The sequence below is a fragment of the Saccostrea cucullata genome, unplaced genomic scaffold (assembly GCF_032062105.1).
Source record: "Saccostrea cucullata isolate Sc308-1 unplaced genomic scaffold, CSIRO_AGI_Scuc_v1 ctg2528, whole genome shotgun sequence".
Classification (NCBI taxonomy): Eukaryota; Metazoa; Mollusca; class Bivalvia; order Ostreida; family Ostreidae; genus Saccostrea; species Saccostrea cuccullata.
In genome coordinates this window covers 63,419-75,720 of record NW_026920727.1, presented here as the reverse complement: position 1 = coordinate 75,720, position 12,302 = coordinate 63,419, and positions in this window count along the sequence as shown.

Sequence of the window (12,302 nt, the reverse complement as noted above, 5' to 3'; positions counted from 1 at the left end):
CTAGAGGTACTCTGATTAATGAGCTCCCTAAATGATGCTCTCGAAGAAGTCGGTACCCCAAAGCGTCACAGACAGACATTCGGACGGAAGGACATACCGATTACTACATACCCTCCCGCTTTTCAAAGTGGGGTATAATAAGTCACATGAGTTGATTCAGGTCAGCAAATAAGTACTTTGATCTCCATATTTATGTAAAATATTAGGTGTCTTCTGATCTTCCTGTAGACGTACAATATAAGATGACCTCTTCTTTCTTAATGATTTACAACATAAGGTAACCTTTGGTCTCCCTATTGATCTACAATATAATGATATCTGATCTCCATATTGATTTAAAATATTAGTAAACCTCTGGTCTCCCCATTGATTTTACAATTTAAGGTTACACCTGGTCTCCCTTTTAGTTTTACAACACTAGGTGAACCCTAATCTCCCTGTTGATGTAAATATTACTTGTCTTCCAATTTCTTCATTGTTGCAAATAGTGTGATCATTAGTTTTTAATGATGTACAATATCAGGCGACCTCTGACCCCCCTGACAATGTAAAATATCAGGTGGCTTTGGTCCCCCTAAAATGTACAACAGAAGGTAACCTCTGGTCCCCTTGATAATGTAAAATATAAGGTGAACAATGGTCCCCCTACTGATGTACAATATAAGGTGACCTCTGGTCCCCCTACTAATGTACAATATAAGATACCCTCTGGTACCCACACTAATGTACAATATAAAGTGACCTCTGGCCCCCTATTGAAGTATTGATGTACAATATATGGTGACCTTTGATGCCCCTACTGATGTACAATATAAGGTGACATCTGGTCCCCTTACTGATGTACAATATAATGTGACCTTGTCCCCTAATGATGTACAATATAATGTGACCTGTCCACTAATGATGTACAATATAAAGTAACCTCTGGTCCCCCACAATGATGCACAATACACCTGTAACCTGTCAATATCATACAATCTGACATCTATAAGAGTTAGGAGGGTTAAAGTACTAGAATAAGATGGCATAAATATCTGTTACCTGTTACAGGTCGGTGAACTAATACCTGGTACCTGTTTCAGGTCGGTATGTTATAATCAGACATATATAAGAGTAAGAAGGGTTAAAAAACTAGCATTTGATTGTGTAATAATCTGGTACCTCGTACAGGTCGAGCCTCTTACAGGTGAGCTGAAATCTGGTACCTGTTACTACTCAGTATGCTATAATCAAACATCTGTAAGAGGTAGGAAGGTTAAAGTACTAGCATTTAATTGTGTAATAATCTGGTACCTGTTACAGGTCGGTGAGCTGAGATCTGGTACCTGTTAAAGGTCGGTGAGCTAATATATCTGGTACCTCATACAGGTCGATATGTTATAATCAGACATCTGTAAGAGTTAGAAGGGTTAAAGTACTAAACTTTTATTGTGTAAATATCTGGTACATGTTACAGGTCGGTGAGCTAAAATCTGGTACCTGTTACATGTCGGTATGCTATAATCAGACATTTCTAAGAGTTTGGAGGGTTAAAGCAATAGAGTTTTATTGTGTAAATGTTTGGTACCTCTTACAGGTCGGTGACCTAAAATCTGGTACCTCTTACAAGTCGGTATGCAATTATCAAACATCTGTAAGAGGCAGGAGGTTTTAAGTACAAACATTTGATTGTGTAATAATCTGGTACCTCTTTCAGGTCGTTGAGCTGAAGTCTGGTACCTGTTACAAGTCGGTATGCTATAATTAGACATCTTTGAGAGGCAGGAGGGTTGAAGTACTAGCATTTGATCGTGTAATAATCTGGTACCTCTTACAGGTCGGTGAGCTGAAATCTGGTACCTGTTACAAGTCGGTATGTTATAATTAGACATCTGTAAGAGGCAGGAGGTTTTAAGTACAAACATTTGATTGTGTAATAACCCGGTACCTCTTTCAGGTCGTTGAGCTGAAGTCTGGTACCTGTTACAAGTCGGTATGCTATAATTAGACATCTGTAAGAGGCAGGAGGGTTGAAGTACTAGCATTTGATTGTGTAATAATCTGGTACCTCTTACAGGTCGGTGAGCTAAAATCTGGTACCTCTTACAAGTCGGTATGTTATTATCAAACATCTGTAAGACGTAGAAGGGTTAAAGTACTAGCATTTGATTGTGTTATAATCTGGTACCTCTTTCAGGTCGTTGAGCTGAAGTCTGGTACCTGTTACAAGTCGGTATGCTATAATTAGACATCTGTAAGAGTTAGAAGGGTTAAAGTACTAAACTTTTATTGTGTAAATATCTGGAACCTGTTACAGGTCGGGTAGCTGAAATCTGGTACCTGTTAAAAGTCGGTATGTTATAATCAGACATCTGTAAGAGGCAGGAGGTTTTAAGTACAAACATTTGATTGTGTAATAATCTGGTACCTCTTTCAGGTCGTTGAGCTGAAGTCTGGTCCTGTTACAAGTCGGTATTCTATAATTAGACATCTGTAAGAGGCAGGAGGGTTGAAGTACTAGCATTTGATCGTGTAATAATCTGGTACCTCTTACAGGTCGGTGAGCTGAAATCTGGTACCTGTTACAAGTCGGTATGCTATAATTAGACATCTTTGAGAGGCAGGAGGGTTGAAGTACTAGCATTTGATCGTGTAATAATCTGGTACCTCTTACAGGTCGGTGAGCTGAAATCTGGTACCTGTTACAAGTCGGTATGTTATAATTAGACATCTGTAAGAGGCAGGAGGTTTTAAGTACAAACATTTGATTGTGTAATAACCCGGTACCTCTTTCAGGTCGTTGAGCTGAAGTCTGGTACCTGTTACAAGTCGGTATGCTATAATTAGACATCTGTAAGAGGCAGGAGGGTTGAAGTACTAGCATTTGATTGTGTAATAATCTGGTACCTCTTACAGGTCGGTGAGCTAAAATCTGGTACCTCTTACAAGTCGGTATGTTATTATCAAACATCTGTAAGACGTAGAAGGGTTAAAGTACTAGCATTTGATTGTGTTATAATCTGGTACCTCTTACAGGTCGATGAGCTGAAATCTGGTACCTGTTACAAGTCAGTATGCTATAATTAGACATCTGTAAGAGTTAGAAGGGTTAAAGTACTAAACTTTTATTGTGTAAATATCTGGAACCTGTTACAGGTCGGGTAGCTGAAATCTGGTACCTGTTAAAAGTCGGTATGTTATAATCAGACATCTGTAAGAGGCAGGAGGTTTTAAGTACAAACATTTGATTGTGTAATAATCTGGTACCTCTTTCAGGTCGTTGAGCTGAAGTCTGGTCCTGTTACAAGTCGGTATTCTATAATTAGACATCTGTAAGAGGCAGGAGGGTTGAAGTACTAGCATTTGATCGTGTAATAATCTGGTACCTCTTACAGGTCGGTGAGCTGAAATCTGGTACCTGTTACAAGTCGGTATGTTATGATTAGTCATCTGTAAGAGGCAGGAGGTTTTAAGTACAAACATTTGATTGTGTAATAATCTGGTACCTCTTTCAGGTCGTTGAGCTGAAGTCTGGTACCTGTTACAAGTCGGTATGCTATTATCAAACATCTGTAAGAGGCAGGAGGGTTGAAGTACTAGCATTTGATTGTGTAATAATCTGGTACCTCTTACAGGTCGGTGAGCTAAAATCTGGTACCTCTTACAAGTCGGTATGTTATTATCAAACATCTGTAAGACGTAGAAGGGTTAAAGTACTAGCATTTGATTGTGTTATAATCTGGTACCTCTTTCAGGTCGTTGAGCTGAAGTCTGGTACCTGTTACAAGTCGGTATGCTATAATTAGACATCTGTAAGAGTTAGAAGGGTTAAAGTACTAAACTTTTATTGTGTAAATATCTGGTACCTGTTAAAGGTCGGGTAGCTGAAATCTGGTACCTGTTACAAGTCGGTATGTTATAATCAGACATCTGTAAGAGGCAGGAGGTTTTAAGTACAAACATTTGATTGTGTAATAATCTGGTACCTCTTTCAGGTCGTTGAGCTGCAGTCTGGTCCTGTTACAAGTCGGTATTCTATAATTAGACATCTGTAAGAGGCAGGAGGGTTGAAGTACTAGCATTTGATCGTGTAATAATCTGGTACCTCTTACAGGTCAGTGAGCTGAAATCTGTTACGAGTCGTTATGCTATTATCAGAAATCTGTAAGAGGCAGAAGGTTTAAGTACTAGAATTTAATTGCATAAATATCTGGTACCTGTTACAGGTCGGTGAGCTGAAATGTAGTACCTGTAAAAGATCGGTTCGGTTTATTCATGTATATGTATCTGCGAGGCACAATGTTTTATTTAATTGAATCAAGAATGGTTAAATATCTGGTACTTGATTAGGGTAGCTTAAGTGCAATTCCATACCCTTTAGCAGTACCTAATTGATGTATGAAGGTTCCTTTCTGAATTATACCTTTTACATATACACACGCAGTCCCTATAACAGGTAGTTGGCTTTTTACGCCGGTATCTGTTGTAGAGATAGAAATTATCAGATCCTGATTCATATTACTACTACATAGGCAGCTTCATAGCCTGATGCTTATCATATTTAATAAATGAACCAACTGGAAGATTTTACAGGTAACTTCATATTCTGATATCTCATACAGGTAGGTTAGTACCTGTAAGAATTAGGGTGATTCAATATTGTATGTCACACCTGTTTATCCGTTTCTGTCTGTTTTCTTCATGCATAGGCGTCGGAACCAGGGGGTTGAGGGGAGGCTTAGCCCCCCTCCCCCACACTTTTTTGCAAATATATACTAAATATAGGCATGCATTGAAAATTGGAGTTTACCTTTTTTGTTGGTTCAGCCTACCCCCCCCCCCCCTTTCAATTAGCCCCCCTTTCAATTTGCTTCCGAGGCCTATAGCATGTTTAGGATCACATTCATACGTATGCTTTCTTTTTTTATTCTTGAGGTCTTTTTCTTTTTATTTCAGTTGCATGCAAGAAAAGTTCATTGCCAAGCCATGCCTTAGAGAAATGTTCTCATTTATTGACACATTTTCATGACGCCCTATATTTGATAATAGTCGGAAGAAACATTTCAATATACATGTACATCTATCATTCATCCAGCTACTTCGCGAAAAACTTTGATATGACACACGAATTAAATCAATATCTTTCGCTCTATGTTCCGTAATTTTTTCGCTGCATTTACACATAGCTTTAAATAAAACAATTTCAAACTGTTCTGGCTCATTGTATTGATCTCGAGATGTGGAATAAATTGACATATTGCTCGAAAATATTTTGTGTGCGATAATGATACTTTTTAAAAATGCCAAATAGAAAATAAAATGATTTCAAGTGCTTATAGGAATTAAATACTGAAAATTGTTAAAACAGTTCGAATAAAAAGTTTATGTTTGAAAAAAAATCTAATTATAAATGATTAATTGAAATATAAATCATATGCCGTTAAAGTATTGCTGTGAACGTTTTTGTTTAATTATGCCATTTATGCCTACTTCAAACCAATATATGCAAAAAATTTTAAATCGACATATAAAAGACGCATTCCGTTCATTAAATTCCTCGTCTTGCATTGACTGGGTTTATCGGTGTGTGTGAGTGGGGGGGGGGGGGGGGGTATGTGTAAGTCTGGTAATCGCGCGCCTCTCCCAATTTATTCAGGATGTGATCTCTAAGCAGGGCAAATATGTTCTTATAAATATAAATTATTTATAGTACTTAACGTCAATTTCTTTCTAATTTTTTTAATTATTTTTTTTGGAGGATGGTCTGTAAAACACCTTTGTTTTCTATTGAATATAATTAAAATTGTTATGTCGACCCCGCCCCCCCCCCAACACCACACCCTCCCTCACACACACTGAGTTTCTTTCCGTTTTACATATTTACATAAGCATGAACCAAACGAAGAACGAATTAATATGGTTTCATTATACGTCACAGTAATGCGAGATAACTCGTGTACACTTATGGAAAGATAACTCCCGCCACCTTCCAGGCGGTACCAAATAGCCTCGACCGGTAATATTGCATATAGTGTTTATAAAATGATGTATCATGTTCATCTCTGTCGTCTGTATTAGCGTATAACAAAGGCCGATGTTGCGAAATTACTACAGTTTTTATCTTGTAGAGACTTTTTTATAAATTACATTTTATCACTTTTATTTACGAAGTTGTGACTACATGAGAAGGCACTTTAATTGTTCTATAACTGAGGAAGTTTCCACTCTGTACGCTTCCTGCGCGTATCATATTTTATGTTAATACCTCATTACATGTAGCACAGGAGGCGGCAATTTTGTCAATAGAATAGATATATATATAGAAAATAAATGGTAAACAGGCATAACTCCTACCAGTGAGCCTTGCAAGCGTACGCTCGCGAAGCTCACTGGTAGGATTTGTGCCTGTTTACCATTATTTTATTTTCTATTTATTGACAAAATTGCCGACTCCTCTGCATGGAGCCAATGTACAGTGACATGTACATACAAGTACTTAATTAGTGCATAATTTAGGGACAGCAATAAGAAAAACATAAAAATATCATTTAAACTACATTACCTTAAGATCCATGAAATGGCAAAGGGTTCAGCTTATCCTCTCTCTAGAAATCAGTTGTGAATTTAGTTAGGCTAAATCACGTTAAAAGTTCATTTTTTACGGTTACAGTCGGCTGTAACGTCGTGACTTCAGAGATCGATTATGACGTTATTCTATTCACGTCACGAAGGTCCCTTTTCGCTTGACGCAACTCATTTATTTTTTAAATGTTTCATTAGTTGTAAATTTATTAAAGTGACTCCCACGCAACGTAATATTTTATGGTATTTTAGTACACATAAAGTCTTTTAGATATCCTATTTTTATGCACAAATATGTATTATGTATTTTTTAAAGTAATTTGTTCGCCATTTTGTAAGCTTATATCTTTTTTAATGTAAAGCGCACTAGAGTGTCATTATTATAATGCGCTATAGAAATTATTGTATTGTATTGTATTGTATTGTATTGTATAGGTGATGAAGTGCTGGAGTAACACCCTCTGCTAGTTAAATTGTAGGCTCTCTAAAATCTACACAGGTACGATAAGGCATCCTGGAGAATATTGTAGTGTACTCTTTGCATGCACTTCATCCAACTACAAATGTATGACGTCATAATTGAAAATGACGTCAAGTCAATGCAAACTTGAGCTGTAAAGATGGGGAGAGTGTCATAAACTTTACACCTTATTTTAATTTGCATATTAAGATGCAGAATGTTAGTTTATGATAAGCATGTTTTAATCATTTTTTTTTATTCTAAATTTTAATATAATCGAATAATTCAGATAACTTTGCTTTATTAGACTTGATTAAGAGTCAGCGTGTTCAGACTACGTACGAAAATATACGTTTGACATTTACCCTTTTTTAAACCCGTGGACAGAGACAGAATTCATAAGATGTGTATAAAAGAGTCTGGCGCAGGTGATTAATGAGGATTTATTTAATATCTTTTGTGGAAGTATGAAAGAGGAGTTTCCCCTCTAACAGAATCCTGCTTGGGAAAGATGTATGATGGCTTTGTTTTAAAATAGATGACGATATTCAGCAGAAAATACCCCCAGATTTGTCGGTAAGTTGAAGTTAATGTGAAATAAATTGTATCGACGAAATAGTTTAACATTTTCCCAAGCACATTTCGAGTTCATAAGGATCCAACGAGTTTTTTTTATGTGGCAAAAAGATAATTATAATTATGTTAATAAACTGCGCCAAAGCATTCCAAAAAGGAAGAAATGGCCGTCACGTGATCAAGAAAGTCATGTGAGATCGTAACAAATATTTTAATATATAGCCTAGAGAACTCTTAATATGAATTTGGCGTACTTAAGTACATAACTTAAAAACAAAATTTAACATTAACGTTGCAATTCAGTGTTACGTTTTAAATGCATTTTTAGCTCTGGGAAGCCTTAACAGAACTGCGTAGTGATCTTGTCTATGGTGGTGGGAACTGACCCAGTTACTAGGCTGGATGAGTATTGGCGAAGAACTTAAATTATCTTTTGTTTTTATTTTGATGAAGCTATATCTGCATGAAGTTTAAAGTATCTAGACATTTTTTTTCTATTAGTAATACAATTTATACCTTTAATTTGTTTCTGTACATATAATGTAAGTGCTTAAAAAGGCATTGACACAGTTTCAGCCTAAAATTTTCAAGTATATTTTTTTTCCATTTTTACAAATATTTGGAGAGATTAAGAGCTCCAAACCTTTGTTATGTAAACAGAGTCCGTGTCATGTTTTCTCTACATAATTTAGCTAATATACTAATGTGTGTTTGTTCAAATTTCAATGAAGAAATTAATTTTAAACACGATTAAACAGTTTCACGTGATTAACCGAATTTCATTGTGTTATAAATACTATATCTTCAATATGAAAGCAAAAACAGGCCTTATTACAATTAAAATGAAGTTGAAGTTCTGTATCTCGTATGTTATTAAACAAATAATGTCCAATTTGTTGCTGATCAGTAGATGATACCTCATTTAGGAATTTTAAACATTAAAATTGATTTTAAAAAAATCAGTTTAGTCACATTTCTTTTGTTATTCATATGCATACTAGCTATTCATACAGGTGTTTTCATTATATGGAATGCAAGTTTCAACACGTGAAGATGTTTTTCTCTAATCAACTAAATGTGTCACAAAGCATGACACTCTACTATGTCTTTACAATTCAATAGCGAACGTAGTTTTCGATGGTTTCCTGCATATTTAATTCATTACCGAGAAAAAAAACGTAGAGTACCGTAGAGCTTCTTTCATTTTATAAGAACGAAATTGAAAGATCGTATTCCAAAGACACTTTGGAGTGTTTTATATGCATGTACATTTGGCGTTTGTAAACATTTTGATGGGTTAAATAATAATAGCGCATCTGGTACTATTGTCTAAAGCTATGTACATTAAAAACCTCCCAATGCCTTATCGACACAATAGCACGTACTAACGTCTCTTTTAACAATGGTTTAGGCCGATGTATAATTAATTGATACAAGGCTTCATTAAGCAAATTTTGTAAATGTGAACATAGAAATGAACGATTATATATCATTCCTAATATTTCTTTGATAAATCTAAAAAAAAAATTGAAATTGAATGTCCAAGGGACATTTAAAGTTGCCCTTTCTTTTCAATATAATTGAGTAATATCTGTTGCAGTGGTCCAAAATGCATTGTGACTCATTCATCAGTGGGTAAAATAAACATATAGTCATTTTACATGCAAATTTACTTTGACGTCAGAACATCTAGTGGTTTCGACCCGTTTCATTAAACATTTTATTGTGTTTAAGAAGTTTCTGTTGTGACAGTATCTATCGTACTTTCAACTTTAATCTATGGGGGATTTGTGCGCAAATTTTAAAGGAGTTGAAGATATTTAATTTTATATTTTTCAGTAGGATTGTGTTGAAAAAAATTTCGTACTGACATTGCAATTAGTAAGTATATGTTCATGTATAGGCTCATATCGCCTCTAAATTATTGTCTGCAGGGCAAGACGTCTACCCTATCCCTAAACATTTAAGTCAATATTCGTAGTGCAAAAAAAATCAAATGTGCTAATGTTTACATTCCACATCCACATCCATACGATTTAAATGTATCCGCCTTTTTGCGGATACCTTAGATTCGAAAGTGATATAGAGTATTGATGGTGTATTTAAAAGACTGTGAAATCGACCAATCGAAACATTTTATAGTTGACCGATCAGCGCTAACATTATAGCCAGTCAGAGTTCCAGAATCATCAACCAATCATTAGTAAGTAGAAAAAGTATAAATATAAACACCCATGCAGCATTCGCTTACTTGGCGGTTTTTCATCTCTTGTTTAATACCTCTCGGGCTAGGCTCCTCGGCTGTGTCGGGAAACAAAAGAATTGTTTGTTAGACCACTCAGCTCAGGAACCTAGTTCCTTATAAGTGTCTGAGTGACTTTAGTGTCTTGGTGACTTAATATGTATACGGTGTCTTCGTGACTTAACATAAAGGTGACTCAGTGACTTTTAAGGTGTGTTTTTAGGTAATTGCAGACTGTTTCGGGAAACAACAGAATTGTTGGTTAAACCACTCAGTCTGCAACTACAGTGTTATAACTTTATATTTGATTATTGTTTAATTGTGGCTGATTCTTTTCTTATAATTTGTTGTCGTTAAGTTCATGTTTTTTTGCTAATCATTATCCAGGTAGGACCGAGGAAAAATGTATTACAACACGAGTTTGTCTATTTTTGCCAATCCAAATTTTATATTTGTCATTGTCATTGTTTCGTCTGCAGGACGTTGACGTCAGTTTGTTTGATTCTATATTATAACGTAATTCTTAGGAAGGAAACCTAAGCGAACTCAGTCATTTAATATTTGTACTTTGTTAGAACGTTACATTCAATTACATTTTCTGTAATTATAGCAATATGTATGACAAAAAATTTTATAAATAAATATCAAAAGCATATGCTTGCACAATAACCATAGATTAAATTAGCGATAAATTGTAATGTAAAGCTTAAAATGGGTAACCGGAAAGGTTCCAAATGACATGCACTCATTCTTTAAAAAATAAATACAAACATGGTATTTCGGGGTTTTGTAGGTAAACAAAATTAAAAAATAAAACCATATCTAAAACTGTATTTTACGGTTATAAATTAAGAAAACCAGTCATGAAAATGGGTGTTTTATTTCCATATAGGACAATGAAAATGTATCCATCTTGCCTACAGTCTTTCAGAAAACGGCAATTTGATTGTTCTTAACCTCTTCTTTAAAATAATGTCAAAATAAACATAGGTATCGTGACCACTTTTCATATTGAATTCCATAAAATTACCACATTTCTACATAATTCGAGTGGCGTTGTAAAGTGATTATGACGTCATAATGGATATAGCACCAAAATGTTAGTCTGTAATGAGTTCTTTGGAATTTTTTTCTGCTAAGATAAAAGAACAAATTGTAAACTTAACAAAAACAAAATATTTATGAAAATATTTTTAAATAATGATAATATTCTCTCTCCCTCCTTTCACACCACGCTCAAACTAGAAGTAATATGAAACAGTCATAAATTATTCAAATATCTGATACAATGTAAATTACAGTGAAACCTGTCTAATCCGACATGCACTGGGAGAAAATTTTGTGCCGGAATAGACAGGGTGTCGGATTGCATAATGTCAAAAACAATAAAAATACTAAAATGGGAAAGAAATTAAACGTCGGAATTCACAGTGTGTCGGATTATTCAGGTGTCGGATTAGACAGTTTTTACTGTACTTTAAATCAACATTCTTTTTGTTCAATTCGCGTATCAGATACAAAGATTTACAAATAGCTGCTCTTTATTAGAAACTAGAAAAAAAAGTTCCCTTTAATAAATAATCTGTATAATACGTATGGTTTTTCGATTTTCTTTTCTCAAATTATATTCAAGAAATTTATTTCGCTATATTCACCAATCACAACATTTGTCACGCTGAAGGACTCCCCGCCCACCACGTCTTGATCCGCCCCGATAAACTCACATGCGGACAATCGACAATAGATGATTTGGAGGAAAGAACGTCTTAGGTCCTAAAATATTATACACCTTCATGACCATCCATACTGTCCCTTCACACCACGTATAGCTCTCTTATAGGTCTTCGTCGAGTAAAGTTACCAAACACTCCTCACGTCTTAATACGCACTGAAAATAGTATATGTTTAACAAACCCTAAAATAAATTTACACAAAGAAAACTCAAAACAAAATAACATACTAAGTACTTACAATATTGAAAACTGACCAACAAAACAAATACCTTCTTCAAAAAGATCTTATGTTTTATCACTCATACTTAATAATGGAGCTTGATAAATCTCGATAACTATCGTCCTATTAGTTTAACAAATTGCGATTATAAGATTTTAGCTTTTGTATTTGCAAAGAGACTACAAACTCTTATGGACAAACTCATTAATGACAATCAAACGGGGTATATAAAAAGAAGATTTATAGATGAAAATGCATTATTAATACAAGATATATACAATTATTGTGAAGAAAACAAAGAGGAATGAATATTATTGTTTGCCGATTTTCAAAAAGCATTTGATTCAGTTGGACTTTCTTGTTTCAAACTCTTAAAAGGTTTAACTTTTGAGAGAATTTCCTTTGATGGATCAAAATTTTAAACACTAATCTTTATTTTTATGTTAAAAATAATAATTGGTTAACTAAAAAATGTACAATGTCAAGAGGCATTAGACAAGGATGTCCCGT